We start from the raw sequence: 13,392 nt of genomic DNA, 5'->3' as shown, positions 1-13,392 counted from the left end.
CTTGGTTAAAGTCTTTCCAACGTCCAGATTCAGTTCCTGGCTACCATTATTAACCTTTCTCTCTCTCTCTCTCTCTCTCTCTCTCTCTCTCTCTCTCTCTCTCTCTCTCTCTCTCTCTCTCTCTCTCTCTCTCTCAATCTCCCAGTATCTCTTTCTGTGTTTGTCTCTGTCCTCTCTCTCTCTCTCTTCTCTCTCTCTCTCTCTCCCCCCTCTCAAATTCTGACTCTAATCCATTGGTAAATATTACCAGCTCTTTCCTTCAATATATGCTCCTTCATAGGTAGATCTGAATGATTTTTTTCATCTCTGTGGCCCAAGTCACAATCATCTTTCATACAGATTATGTGATAGTGGATTTCTCTCTGTTCTCTCTGTTCTCAGTTCCCTTTTGTGTTAAACACCATGGAGAGTCACTTAAAACACCATGAAGATATTCTTCGAAGATGATATTACTCCTATTTATAATCTAACTTGAATGACTTTGCCTCTGATGCAGAAGAAAAGCCATGATCATTTGTAAAGGACACACTGCAGCCTGCCTAAGATGCCAACTCCTAGTCCCTATTTGCCTGTCTGACGGTTACATTTCCCCCTCACTTTCTTCTCTTCAGTTACTTCTACACAGTGCAGAAATCCTCTCTGTTCAAAGCCTGCATTTGTCAAACTCCATCTGCCTAGTCATTCTTTCCCCAGATGCCTTCTACCTGTCTCTCTCCCTTCCTACTAATCTTTATTCAAATATCACCCCAATGCGCTCTCTTTTGACCACCATATTTAAAAATCTAACCTGTTTGGTCTGTATACCCCTTTTCTGCTTTATTTTTCCTTAGTATTTAAAAATCTAACCTCCTTGTACCCTTTTCTGCTTTATTTTTCCACGGTATTTAGCTCATTCTAATGTAATATATAATGTTTTATTTAGTTTATGTTGAACTTTTTCTTGACTAGATGTACACCCCAGATGAACCCCAGGGTTTCATCTGTTTTGTTCACTGCTATATCCTTAGAAAAATCTATCTTATTAGAAAATGAAATGCTCAGTAATTGTTACTTTTTAGAAGTGAATGAATTCTAGGTGAACTTAGCTAAGGTATGGCCTATAGGGCTCCCTGAAGCTCTGATTACTTTGTGAGTGCCTCCTTCAAAAATCTGACTCCTGAAGCTTGACTTTTACCTTGAACTTTTAATTTGCTTCCCTTTCCCTGAAGGCAATTGAGAGGAATTCTGATTCAAACGAATGACTGATTTTTCCAAGAAGGAAAAGATGTAAAGCTTGAGAGGAGAGGACAAAGGGTTAAATTGGCAGAGGGGTCTAAGGAAGCAGTCCAGCATAGGTGAACAGGCCCCTGTCCACAAGATACCCAGCCCTCCTTTCATCTAGGACAGCCCCCTAGCTGTGCCCTCTTTTTGCAAGCCCTTTCTTGCAGTTGTAAAGTGAAGCCTCTCCAGGAGTGGTAGGGGAAGGGAGGAAGAAGGCATAAGTCATTTTTATAAAACACTCTGAGATTCTCGCATGAGAGGTGCTAAACATGCAAACTGTTAGATTTTATTTTTAAATTGTGAAAGCTATATATTTTCACCATTAAATGTTCACTTGCCAGTTATCCTCTTTCTGCCTGAAAAACAATAAAACCAAGTCATTTATTATTCAATTACTAAGATAGATTTGAAATGTAAAAAAGTAAAAGCACTATTTGATACTAAATGCAACCAGTTATAGGATCCTATTAGGCACATGGCCTCTCTGAGTTCACCCTATGAAACTGTCCAATGTGTTCCAAAGGCAAAATGTTTTCTCTCTCCCTTCTTTATATTATTTTACTTAAAATAGTCCTTTATTGGTTGGAAAAATAGTATTTCAGCTCCCAGTTTATACTTTCTCCTTCCTATTAGAAACCCCCCTTGCTCCCTCAATCTAATTGACCTTGTTGTTTCTCAACAATTTTTCTTGCATTTAGTTCCTTCTCTGGGTATTGATGATCATCTTTAAGACAAGAATAAAATCATAGCATGTTTGAGCCTGGCTTTTCTCTTCTGCTGCATATGATGTGGAAGATCTTGGGCCCATCGTCTAATCTCTCAGTTTTCTCTGCTGTTCAGTAGAGATCATACAGCAAACAACGGAAGGATGATAAAGGACTGAGAGATGTCTGTAGGCTTTAGTCAAAACTATTGGGTATACAAGTCCCTTAGTGAAACAAGTTGAGTTTATTACTTGTTGAGTCAATGATGACAGTCTATGAGCAACTAACTATACAGGTCTTAAGAAAAAGGTAATAGAATCTATTGTGGGCTTTGAACTTTGGGGAAGTGATGTGGAGAAGAGTTCTTTTCACACTAGATACTCTCAGAAAACAAAAAACAGGCGCAATTCCATGTTTGGGTATCTCAGTAAATCTTAAAATGGACTGGAGGCTAGTAAATAATTGACAGATAAGCAATGCCATTCATTTTGAGAGAGAAAGGGGAATGACTGGTGTTTTTAGGATGACACAATGACCTTGTTTGTGTCTATACTGGGAAAAGGTACAAAGTGGCTTTGCTTGGCTCCTGATGTCATAGTCCCGGTCACCTGGCTGGAGGTTGGTATTCTGTCTGTTTACATGGAACAAGGAGCCAGCTGTGAGCCAGCTTTTGAATGTTAAGGACTGCTTTTTAAAGTTTTTCTTTTAAAACACAAACCCTTGGCATGGTGTGCAGTCCCCGAAGACTCAATATATTATAATGTTGTGTTTTTTTTTTATCTTGAAAATCTAAATTACACAGTCTGCCTTCTTAGATCCAAAATAAATAATTCTTGTTTCTTCAGTTGAGCCTTTATGTAGTGGAGGACAATAAGGCCAGCTCACATTTCTTTAAACATCATGCCAGCATCCTACTGAACACTTTAAACAGATGAGCACAAGTAATCTTTACCCTGATCTGATAAGAGGGTATTTGTGTCTTCACAAGTCACAGAAGAGGAAACTGATTTCAGAGGTGAAGGGACTTTTCCAAGGTCACACAAGAGAGTAAATGTGGGAAGGGCAGGTCCACTCCAGAAAGTCTGTCTTTGGGGCTCAGATTCTTAAACATCCCACTATACTGTTTTCTATTTCCTGAGTCATTGTGGAAGCTCTAATCCAGGGCTTCTCTAGCATCAATTACATTTCTTATTTCTCATATGAATTACAATTAACATTGGATTCCTTGCATTTATTTTACAACAGTCCTTTTATAGTATCCATTAGCTGATAGCAGCAAAGCATGCAGCTTTAATTCAACACAGCCTGATTGCGCCTTCAGCATTAATTGAATGACAAATCTGGTGTAGTTTTAAATTGGAAAAATTTTAAATCTTCTCTTTGGACTAGAGGAGAATGGTGATCCTTGATTGTGGATTCAAAACACATTATGGTCCCCTTGCTACTTAAAAAAAATGAGTTTACAATGTTCGAGTGTAAGCATTTTTTTGGAGATTTAACAGCATGGTAACACAAAACAATATGTACCAGCCTGAAACTGGCATTTGCTAGGACTTATTATAATGTTGCTGTATCAACATTCGGTTGATGGGAATTCAAGTTTTTGGCATCCACAGTTTAATTTTTGCCTATTAGAATTCTTTGTGGAAATAGAGATCCATGCTGTAGTACAGAGTTGGAAGGAGAGAATTAAACATAATTTGAGCTTCTACTCTGTGCCACAGATTGTCTTAAATGAACTTATTATTTCACTTCTTCTATTTTTTATTTATAGGCATTTGAAAAAGGAATGAATGAGATACTCGTTATCGAGTCTACAATCATTCCTTCCCAGGCTCCATGGCATTAGGAACTTTCTAACTGTGCCCACTTGCTTCTGTTTTTCTCCCTCCATGGTAAGTCTGAAACTAACATTGTTTAAAATTGTATATGAGGCAGAGAAAACACAAGTTTCCTGCTTAAAACTTCACATTGGCTTTCCATGGCACTTGGAATCAAAACCAGTGTCTTCACCATGATTTATAATCCCACTTCATTTGGCTCTTACATGCTTACTGCAGGCATATTGTTCTTTTCCTTTCCTTTCTTTTCTCTACTTGAATTCTCTACTTTCTAATTCTTTCTTTGGCTAACTCCTTGTTGCTATTCTCCTTTCTCCTTTCCTCTCCTTTTTTTCCTGCCCCTCCCTCACTCTCCCCCCTTTCCTCCTCTCCCCTCCTCTTTCTCCTCTTCTGCCTTCTCCTCTCTTCCCTACTCCTTCCCTTCTCTCCCTTTCCCTGTCCTCTTCCCATCTCTTCCCAGAGAGAGAATTCAAATGGAAACAAACATGGCAGAAGAGAACTGACAACTTGATGTAATTTTCTGGATGCTTAAATTTTTTCCACAAATACATGTTTAAGCCAAGTTTAGCAATATGGTTAACACAGACTGACTGAATTGATGCTGGTAGCACTAGATATATAAACATAGCTTGACTTCCCAGTCTGAGATAATCAGACATATTAAAAATGACTTGAGTTTCTTATGAATCAGAGATGGCTTTTCATAACTTCACGTGGAAAAGAGTACACCAGTTAGTTTCTAGAATAATATGGAGGTAGGACATAATGAAATGGGGAATCAGAATGTCTGGGCTATGAATTAGAAGGAAATAGAATTAAAGCCTTAGAATCACATGAACTTTCTTTGAAGTCAGTGTCTTGAATCTACTAGCTCCAGGGCATTGGTCTCTGTATTGGTCTTTCTGATTTTGTCTCTGTATATGTATGGATGTGCATGTGATTATAGTAGTCATAATTCTGAATTCATGGCTCTGTTGAGAAATTTGAGAAGTATAGATTAAGTGCTCAGAGAGGTACCTGTCATATAATCAGACCTCAAAAATTGCTATTTTAAAGATATTCCATAATCACCAAACCAATATTTTTATCATTCTTGCCTGTTTATGATATTGACCCGTGAGAGTCAGATTCAATTAGTGTTTAAACCTTGTCCCAAGAGCTTTAGTGGTTTTCTATGTGATGATAAAATAATGGGATGATATGCTAATTGGGGAGAGTGAGGGAATAAGAGAGAGAGCGAGAGAGAGAGAAAACAGCATTACATACTTTTCAATATGCTTTTTATACTTCTTATAGCTTTAAAACACTAACAAGCATATGCCTGTATAGATACATATATGTACAGATACATATGCAAGTAATATTTAATGATGCTTTTGATGTGCCACATTGTGCTTTGTAGTGAAGTATCTCATTTAATCTGCACAAAATCCCAGGAAGCACCTATTGTTGTTATCCTTGTTTTAAAACTGGACTGAGGCTTAGTGAGTTTAAGTTGGGTATCTGATGCACAAAGATGATGAAGAGTTTCTGTCCAGACTTGGTAGTCTCAAGTCCGCATTTCTCTCTTGACTTTTACTGAATTAACGGTTGCTCTGTTGTTACCATGTTTTTCTCACCTTAAGATCCTGACTTGATTCACTAATTAAAAAAATAATGAATGTGTGTGTTTGCCCAATTTTCCATTGTAATCTGCAAATGGGCACAGTACCGTGGGTCAAGTGCTGGATGTATGTAAAGACTGACAGTGTGGAAACATATGCTGGTTAGGAAATAATGATTTCCAAACTTCTCTACATATAGGCACTTCTAATAAATAAATTTTGAGAAAGGACCTAAGACATAAAATCAATGAGCGGTGTGGTAATAGAAGCAAAGCCAGGAATCTAGCGTTCTTTCTTGTAGCCTTGCCATCATAGATTTATGGGAGGCATCATGATGGAACTCCATGACAATCTGAATCAAGGTTTTCAAAACCACAGACCTACAATAAAACCTAGTCCTACTATGTTCGAATGCCAGCTGTGATTGGGCACTATAATACCTCTTGTGCCATTGTTTTCTTCCAGGTCTTTTTATTCTTTCTAGTGACTAGGTATTGAGAGATAAGTTTGCTATTTTTTCTTTTTCTTTTTCTTTTTTTTTTTTTTTGTTGGTTGTGGGGCCTGAACTCTGGGCCTGGGCGCTGTCCCTCAGCTCTTCAGCTCAAGGCTAGTGCTCTACCACTTGAGCCACAGTGCCACTTCCAGCTTTTTTTTTCTTTTTGCTTATGTGGTGCTGAGGAATTGAACCCAGGGCCTCATGAATGCAAGGCAAGCACTCTACCACTGAGCCACCTTCCCAGCCCAGGTTTGCTATTTAAAAAAAATTAACTAATAAAAACTATTATCTTTGTCCCAATGAATGCTCTTTATCACAGTCCTGAACTGAGGTAAATTTCGCTGCTATTTTTCCAGATGTTTAAGGAGTTTCTTTTGAAACTTTTCTTTCTAGGAAATTCTGCCTTTTTGTTTTATAGTCAGTCACAACTTAAATTTAAAACATTTTCACAGTGCTGGCTATGTGCCGCATAAAACACGTGCTGACATTGTGTTCTCACAATGAAGTAAGATTGCATGGCTATCTTTTACAAAATGTTTAATGAACGTGTCATCAATGAACACGTATACTTGTATATTGAATGTATAAATTCCATACCAGCTCTATTTCTGGATAGAGATACTATGCTCAAGACTCCTCATCAAGGTCTATCTAGTAAATGGTTACAACATCTCTATGATAGAGTTACCTAATGCACAGACAAATTGACTCTGTGATTTGGATGTTAAATATCCCAAAAGGCCATGTGTTAAAAACTTGGTTCTCAAAGTGATACTCCTGGAGGATGGGAAGACCTTTAGGAAGACCTTAGTGTGCCCTTGAAAAGATAATGAGATAATGGGACCCTGGCCCCTTCCTGCTGTCTTTACCTTCCGGGACATGAGGTAAGCAGTATGCTTTGCCATTTGCTCCTTGCAATTGCCAGCCAGAAACCCTAACTGAGTCTACTTGACCTTGGATTTGAACCTCAAAAACTGTGAGCCAGAATAAGTAAACTCTTCTATTTATAAATTAATTACCTTGAGAATTTTGTCATCATGATGGAGAGTTGCCTAATACAGTTGAGTAACAGGTTAGTAAATCAGGAACATTGGAAGATAACCTCAGAAAAGGGGTGACATTGATCAAGATGTGTTGTATTCATAAATTGCTTGGTGGAATGGTAGCTCCTTTGTACATCTACTTAAAGATATAGAACCTGAAAAAAATAATAATATGACCTTAGGAGGTTGGTGTCTGAGCCTCATGCTCATCCACTCGGTGGCCTTTGTAGTAGAGATCTGTCTAAACCACATCCGTAGTGTCTGATCCTTAGACACACTCTCCGTCCACACAGAAGCAAGTTGACGGCTAAGTCATGAGACAGTTGTTTAAATGGGTCAAGTTGGTTCTCCGAATGTGTTTCGTGGAAATCAAATAATGGGATTTCCCAAAACAATACCAAGACAGAAACAAATAGCAATAATTGAATGAAACTAAAATGCCCCAAATTTAAAAGTTTGCTAATGAAAGCTACCTTGTAAGTCTTCATCTCTCTCTTTTTAAAATTTGTGTTTCTTTTTTAGTGCTTCAGGTTTCTAAGATACCATATAAATAAATAAATATTTCCTTTTGCTTCTTGTTCATTGACTGTGATGTTAGTAGATGCAAGCGTGAGGCAGTTGTCTGTTTTGATATTCACTGTAACTTTGGGATCTAAATGGTACCTAGGCAGTTGGTGTTTCCAAGGAAGTGATGAATGAATGAGTGAACATTACAGCTCCATATTAATCACTGGCTTAGCCTCTCTCTTCCTGTAGACTCATGATAGGACCAGATTCAGTAACAGAGTGGTGAAGGCCCCAAGTCTTGAGCCCCAGATTCTGCATTCAAATTCTGCTTCTACCTCTAGCTCTGTATCTTCTGGGTAGTCTATTGCATCCCCTCCAATCCAATTTCCACAACTGTGAGGTGAAGATGATTCATAGCTGATTGCTATGGGAATGAAGTTATTAAAAACTCTGGCCAAAAGTATGTACCTAATTAATGTAAGCTGGATCTGAGGCAAAGCTCTTATAAGGGTATTAAAAGCTTCTCTCTTTTAGAAAACATTGATTTTAGTGAGGGATAAAAGCTAAAGGCAGTGTGACATTTTTATTTTCCTGAGGGGGCCCTAAAACATTTTAGCAATTTCCCTTCTGGCGAATGGAGAATAAAAACCGGCTGCTTGGCACACCAGCCTGTGCCTTTGACTCAATCCCACAGCAGTGTGTGGAGCCCCAGGGAATGCAGGGCAGTTTCATAGGCCCCTAGGGACTGCAGGTGCTTGGTGAGGGGCTTACGCAATCTGCAGGGGCCCGGCGGGGGCGGGGGTGGTGGTGGTGGATGATGCTGGATGCCAGGGGCAGGTAGATTTAGCTAGCAGTGAGTGTGGGAAAACCTTCTTCAACAAGTGCAGGTTAATGCTGCATTTAACAGTAGATTTTTATGCTTCCTGTACGTGCCATGGTAGTTATTCAACGTGGAAATCCAAGTGAAATGGATCAGGATGCAGATGATGTTCAGGAAATATACTGGCTCATAACACCCATGTTTCCAATACATCTTTAGAGTCATTCCTTAGTGCAAGACCCCGGATTGGTCATGAGTGACAGAGGATAATCGAGGAGACATGGCAGTGATGGGGACAATGATCAGGGTGGAGGTGGACCTGAGAGTGGCTTTGTTTGTGCAAGGGGCACGACCACCAGCTTTTCTAGTTGCTTCCAGAGTAAAGCGAATCCATTAAGTCGCACAGGGCTGACTAAATAGATTCAATTACCTCTTCTTGGATTCTAAAGGATAGATGGCACTAAATTGTTGTCCTTTACCACAGTGTTGGCATCACTTTGAGGAAAGGTTTTCAAAGAACCATGGTGGCAATGGCAGGACTGAAATTGTTAAGGGCCAATAATGAAGGGCCTTCTGTGAAAGGAGTGTCTACAAAGCCATTTAAAAGCAAACGTAGAAGCATGTCTTTAAGGTGCCCAATGTAAATGCAATACAAAACAGAGGCAGAGATTGCAATCTCAAATAAACCAAGATTGCTTTGCCTCGTAGCTATTCTCTTGAAAATGTCATGAGAAAAATGACTGAACAAGGAAGGCATGCTCTTTGACTCTTTGAAAGTGTGAAATTCTAATCCTCTATAGAAAGGCTATTAAGTTGATGTTCACATCTTGTTCAAATGTGGGCCTAGAGGATGAATGGCATGGAAGGAAAGGAGCTGTGCTTGCCATCAGCAAGTCTGGGCTCCACCTGCCCACACAGCACACCTGGAGAACTTGCTCAGGTTTCTTGACAGTTTTGAATTTCAGTTTTGACTGTTCTGCATTCCATATAAAGCACATCCAAAAGCCTTCTGTGTTGGCCGGGCACTGGTGGCTCATGCCTGTAATCCCAGCTACTCAGGAGGCTAAGATCTGAGGATCACAGATTGAGGATCATGGTTCCAAGCCAACCTGGGCAAGAAAGTTTGCGTGACTCTTACCTTCAATAAATTACTCAGGAAAAGCTGGAAGTGGCACTGTGGCTCAAGTGGTAGAACGCTAGCCTTGAGCACAAAGAGGCTCAAGGACAGCACCCAGGCCCTGATTTCAAACCCCAGGACTGTCCCCACCTCCCAAAAAAAGCCTTCTGTGAAATCAAAGTGCTGTTGATGAAAGAAGCTCAGAGGTTCTAAGACCTTAGATGAGATGAAAGAACAGCAAGGAATAATACTGGTTTGGATCCCATTCACCTCTTGCCTTATCCTGCATCCAGCAAGGATCAGTTAGTCAAGTAGAACCACAGGTAGACAAGACAGCACTGGGACTTGGGCCATTAAAGCCAACATGGAAGCCACTGGATCCTTATAAGAACTGAGATGATACCATGCAAGATGAAAAGAAACAGAATACTGGTACAGATACACACACACACACACACACACACACACACACACACACACACACACACACACACACACACACACACACACACACACACACACAGCTCCACGATGAATTGAGCATCTATGTGTGTCATCTAAGATGACTTTTGAATTTGTAGAAAATGAGTGTTGTATGGTTTGGATGTGGTTTGTCCTCCAAAGATTTTTTTTTTTTAATTTTTGTCGGTTGTGGGGCCTGAACTCTAGGCCTGGGCACTGTCCCTCAGCTCTTCCGCTTAAGGCTAGTGCTCTACCACTTGAGCCACAGTGCCACTTCCTGTCCTCCACAGATTAATGTACTAGAAGCTTGCTCCCTAGTGAGGTGGAGTAAAACCGGTGGAACTTGAAGAGCTTGGTTGGGCAGAGGCTTTGTGCAGTTAATTATGTTATAGGGATATCATCCCTAGAAGGAATTAATGTAAGTCTCACAGAATGAGTTAATTCCTGCAGAGGACATTGTTGTTCAAAATAACAGCAACAGCAACATCATCAACAACAAAAAACCCAAGCTTGGCTACAGAATGTCTTTTGTTTCTTGTCTGGCCATGTGGTCACTTGCTTTTGCCCATATTTCTACTGTGGTGCTACCAGCCAGGCTGAGATGAAGCCAGAAGGCTCTCACTAAAGCTGACTAGATAGATACTGATACTCTTGAATCTCCAGCTTTGTGAGCTAGATCTCTTATCCACCACCCTCTCCAGCTATTTACACATATATAGTTATTGCAATGGTAATTGACTAATAGAGAGTTATGACCTTTTTGCTTTGAAAGACAAAAATGGGCAGATGTGGAAACATCTTTGTAGATCAGTAACCTAAATAAAGGAAACAATGTTGGAAATAATGTCAACAGAATAATTATAATATTATGGACCAGACACTTGAGTAACAAATACTGTGCGAGCTTGTTTAAGAATTTGTCATCTCTCTGAAAAGACCAGTCAGTAATGGAGTAGAGAGTTCTGGGCACAGTTCTAAGTCTGTGGCATAGGAACAAGGGAATTAGATGAAGTACACAGTGGTTTAATTCTCATGAAGCCTCTGCCAGATGTAATGGAATCTTGGCTAAATGCCACACATTCATCAACCAAATCTCATTGAGTATATCAATAAAACAAACTTTATGAAATGAAAGCATAAATATATAAACTTGTATCAATGAAAATATTGTACAAATATGTGTAAATAGGAGATAAACCAATAAAGAAGAAGATGATGAATTTTGGAGGAGAGGAAATAATTGAGAGGGAAAATTGGAAGGGAAGGATTAAATGTATGTTATTGTCAATGTTCTAGTCTGTAGCCGGGTGTTGAGATCAAGAGACTTCATTGCTTATTTTTATTTTTTTTTGTTGGTTGTGGGGCTTGAACTCTGGGCCTGGGCGCTGTCCCTCAGCTCTTCAGCTCAAGGCGAGCGCTCTACCACTTGAGCTACAGCGCCACTTCCAGTTTTCTAGTGGTTTATTGGAGATAAGAGTTTCAAGGACTTTCCTGCCCGGGCTGGCTTTGAACCACGATCCCTAGATCTCAGCCTCCTGAGTAGCTAGCCACTGGCGCCCTGTTTCTTCATTGCTTATTCTAACAAACCAACAATAGATAAATAAAGATGTAAGAGTCATGTATGAAACAGGGTAATGGCATATTATTTGCTGAGTATTAGGATTAATCTAACTCAGCATACTAGATTATTGTAAAGATAAATGAAAAAAAAATGACCCAGGAGAAAAATAACCAATGTATGGATGGATAAATTGGTGAATGAGTAGATAGCATATCTGTTTTATGATTTTTTATATTCTAGGGAATAGAAGATCCGGATAAGCAGGATCTCTGGTGACCTGTATAATTTGTATGGACCGGTAGAATCTGCTTTCTGGAGCCAGGCCCAGTAGCTCATAACCTAATCCTAGCTACTTAGGAGGCTGAGATCTGAGGATCATGGTTTGAAGCCAGCTTGGGCAGAAAAGTCCCAGTGAGACTCTTACCTCCAATTAACCACTCAAAAACTGAAAGTGGCACTGTGCTCAATGGTAGAATGCTAGCCTTGAGCACAAAGAGGCGCAGGGACAACTCCCAGGCCCACAAATGACAAGAAAAAAAAGAAAAAAGAAATGGAGATATTAGAATAAGTAAAAATACTGCAATTAAGCAACAGAGCTTTCTCAACTATTCTTTAAAGGATTTCAAATGCTATCTAGTTTGTGATCACTTCTTCTTCTTCTTCTTTTTTTTATTGTGAAAATACCATACAGAGGGGTTACAATTACATGGGCAAGGTAATGAGTACATTTATCAAGCATTGTTGCCTCCTCCTTTGTTTCCCCTTCCCATCCCTTCCCATCCCTTCCCCACTCCCTCAACCCCAACACCCCCCTACATCCCCCCACCCCTCCCACCCCCCACCCCACCAAAGTTGTAAAGTTCGTTTTTCCACATAATGTCTTGTACAAGCAGTTTGTTTTCTCCCTTCCCCTCCACAAATTATATCAACATCAAATACAGTGAAAGCAGGGCTTTAGAGTCAAGAAACTGCAGCTGCTAAAAGCAATGAGTGAGGGCAGTAAGCATACCATTTGAAAGCATAGATGTTAGTTTGCCTCCCATTTCTCTCTCTCCCTCCCTCCCTCCCTCCCTCCCTCCCTCCCTCCCCCTCCCTCCCTTCCTTCCTTCCTTCCTTCCTTCCTTCCTTCCTTCCTTCCTTCCTTCCTTCCTTTCCTTCCTTCCTTTCTCTCTCTCTTTCTCTCTCTCTTCCTCTCTTTCTTTCTCTCTTTTTTCTCTCTTTCTTTCTCTCTTTCTCTCTCTCTTTCTCTCTCTCTTTCTCTCTCTCTTTCTCTCTCTCTTTCTCTCTCTCTTTCTCTCTCTCTTTCTCTCTCTCTTTCTCTCTCTCTTTCTCTCTCTCTTTCTCTCTTTCTTTCTTTCTTTTTCTTTTTGCTCCTCCCTCCCTCCCTTCCTTCCTTCCTTCCTTCTTTCCTTCCTTCCTTCCTTCCTTCCTTCCTTCCTTCTTCCTCTACCCCCACCCAGTATTAGTTTTCTTTTTTTAATTTTTTGCTGTCTGTCCTGGTGCTTGAACTCATGGCCTGGATACTGTCTCTGAGCTTCTTTTGCTCAAGGCTAGCACACTACCACTTGAGCCATAGCTCCACTTCTGTTTTCCTTGGTAGTTTATTAAAGACACGAGTCCATTGGACTTTCCTGTCTGTGCTGGCTTCAAACTGCATTCCTCACATCTCAGCTTCCTGAAAAGCTAGGATTACAGGCATAAACCAGCAGCATCTGGTGTAGTATTAGTTTGTATAGCTTTTGCAAAGAGACATATTCAGTTCTAAGTCTTTGAGGATGAGAAAAGAACCCAGTTTTTACCTTTGGGAACTTCCAGTCTTGACAAGGTGACACATACATACCAAAATACAAGTCATAATCCAGGTAAGGGTGTGGCATGAAGTCTTGAGAAAAGATGAGTAGCAGAGACCAAGGAGGTTTTCGTGGAGGTTAAGGAGTGAATTGGAGGATGAATGGCTTTCCAAGGATTCAATACAGC

Source organism: Dipodomys merriami, unplaced genomic scaffold, assembly GCF_024711535.1.
Source record: "Dipodomys merriami isolate MVZ:Mamm:240054 unplaced genomic scaffold, mDipMer1.0.p SCAF_4, whole genome shotgun sequence".
NCBI classification, from domain to species: domain Eukaryota; kingdom Metazoa; phylum Chordata; class Mammalia; order Rodentia; family Heteromyidae; genus Dipodomys; species Dipodomys merriami.
This window is presented reverse-complemented; position numbering follows the sequence as displayed.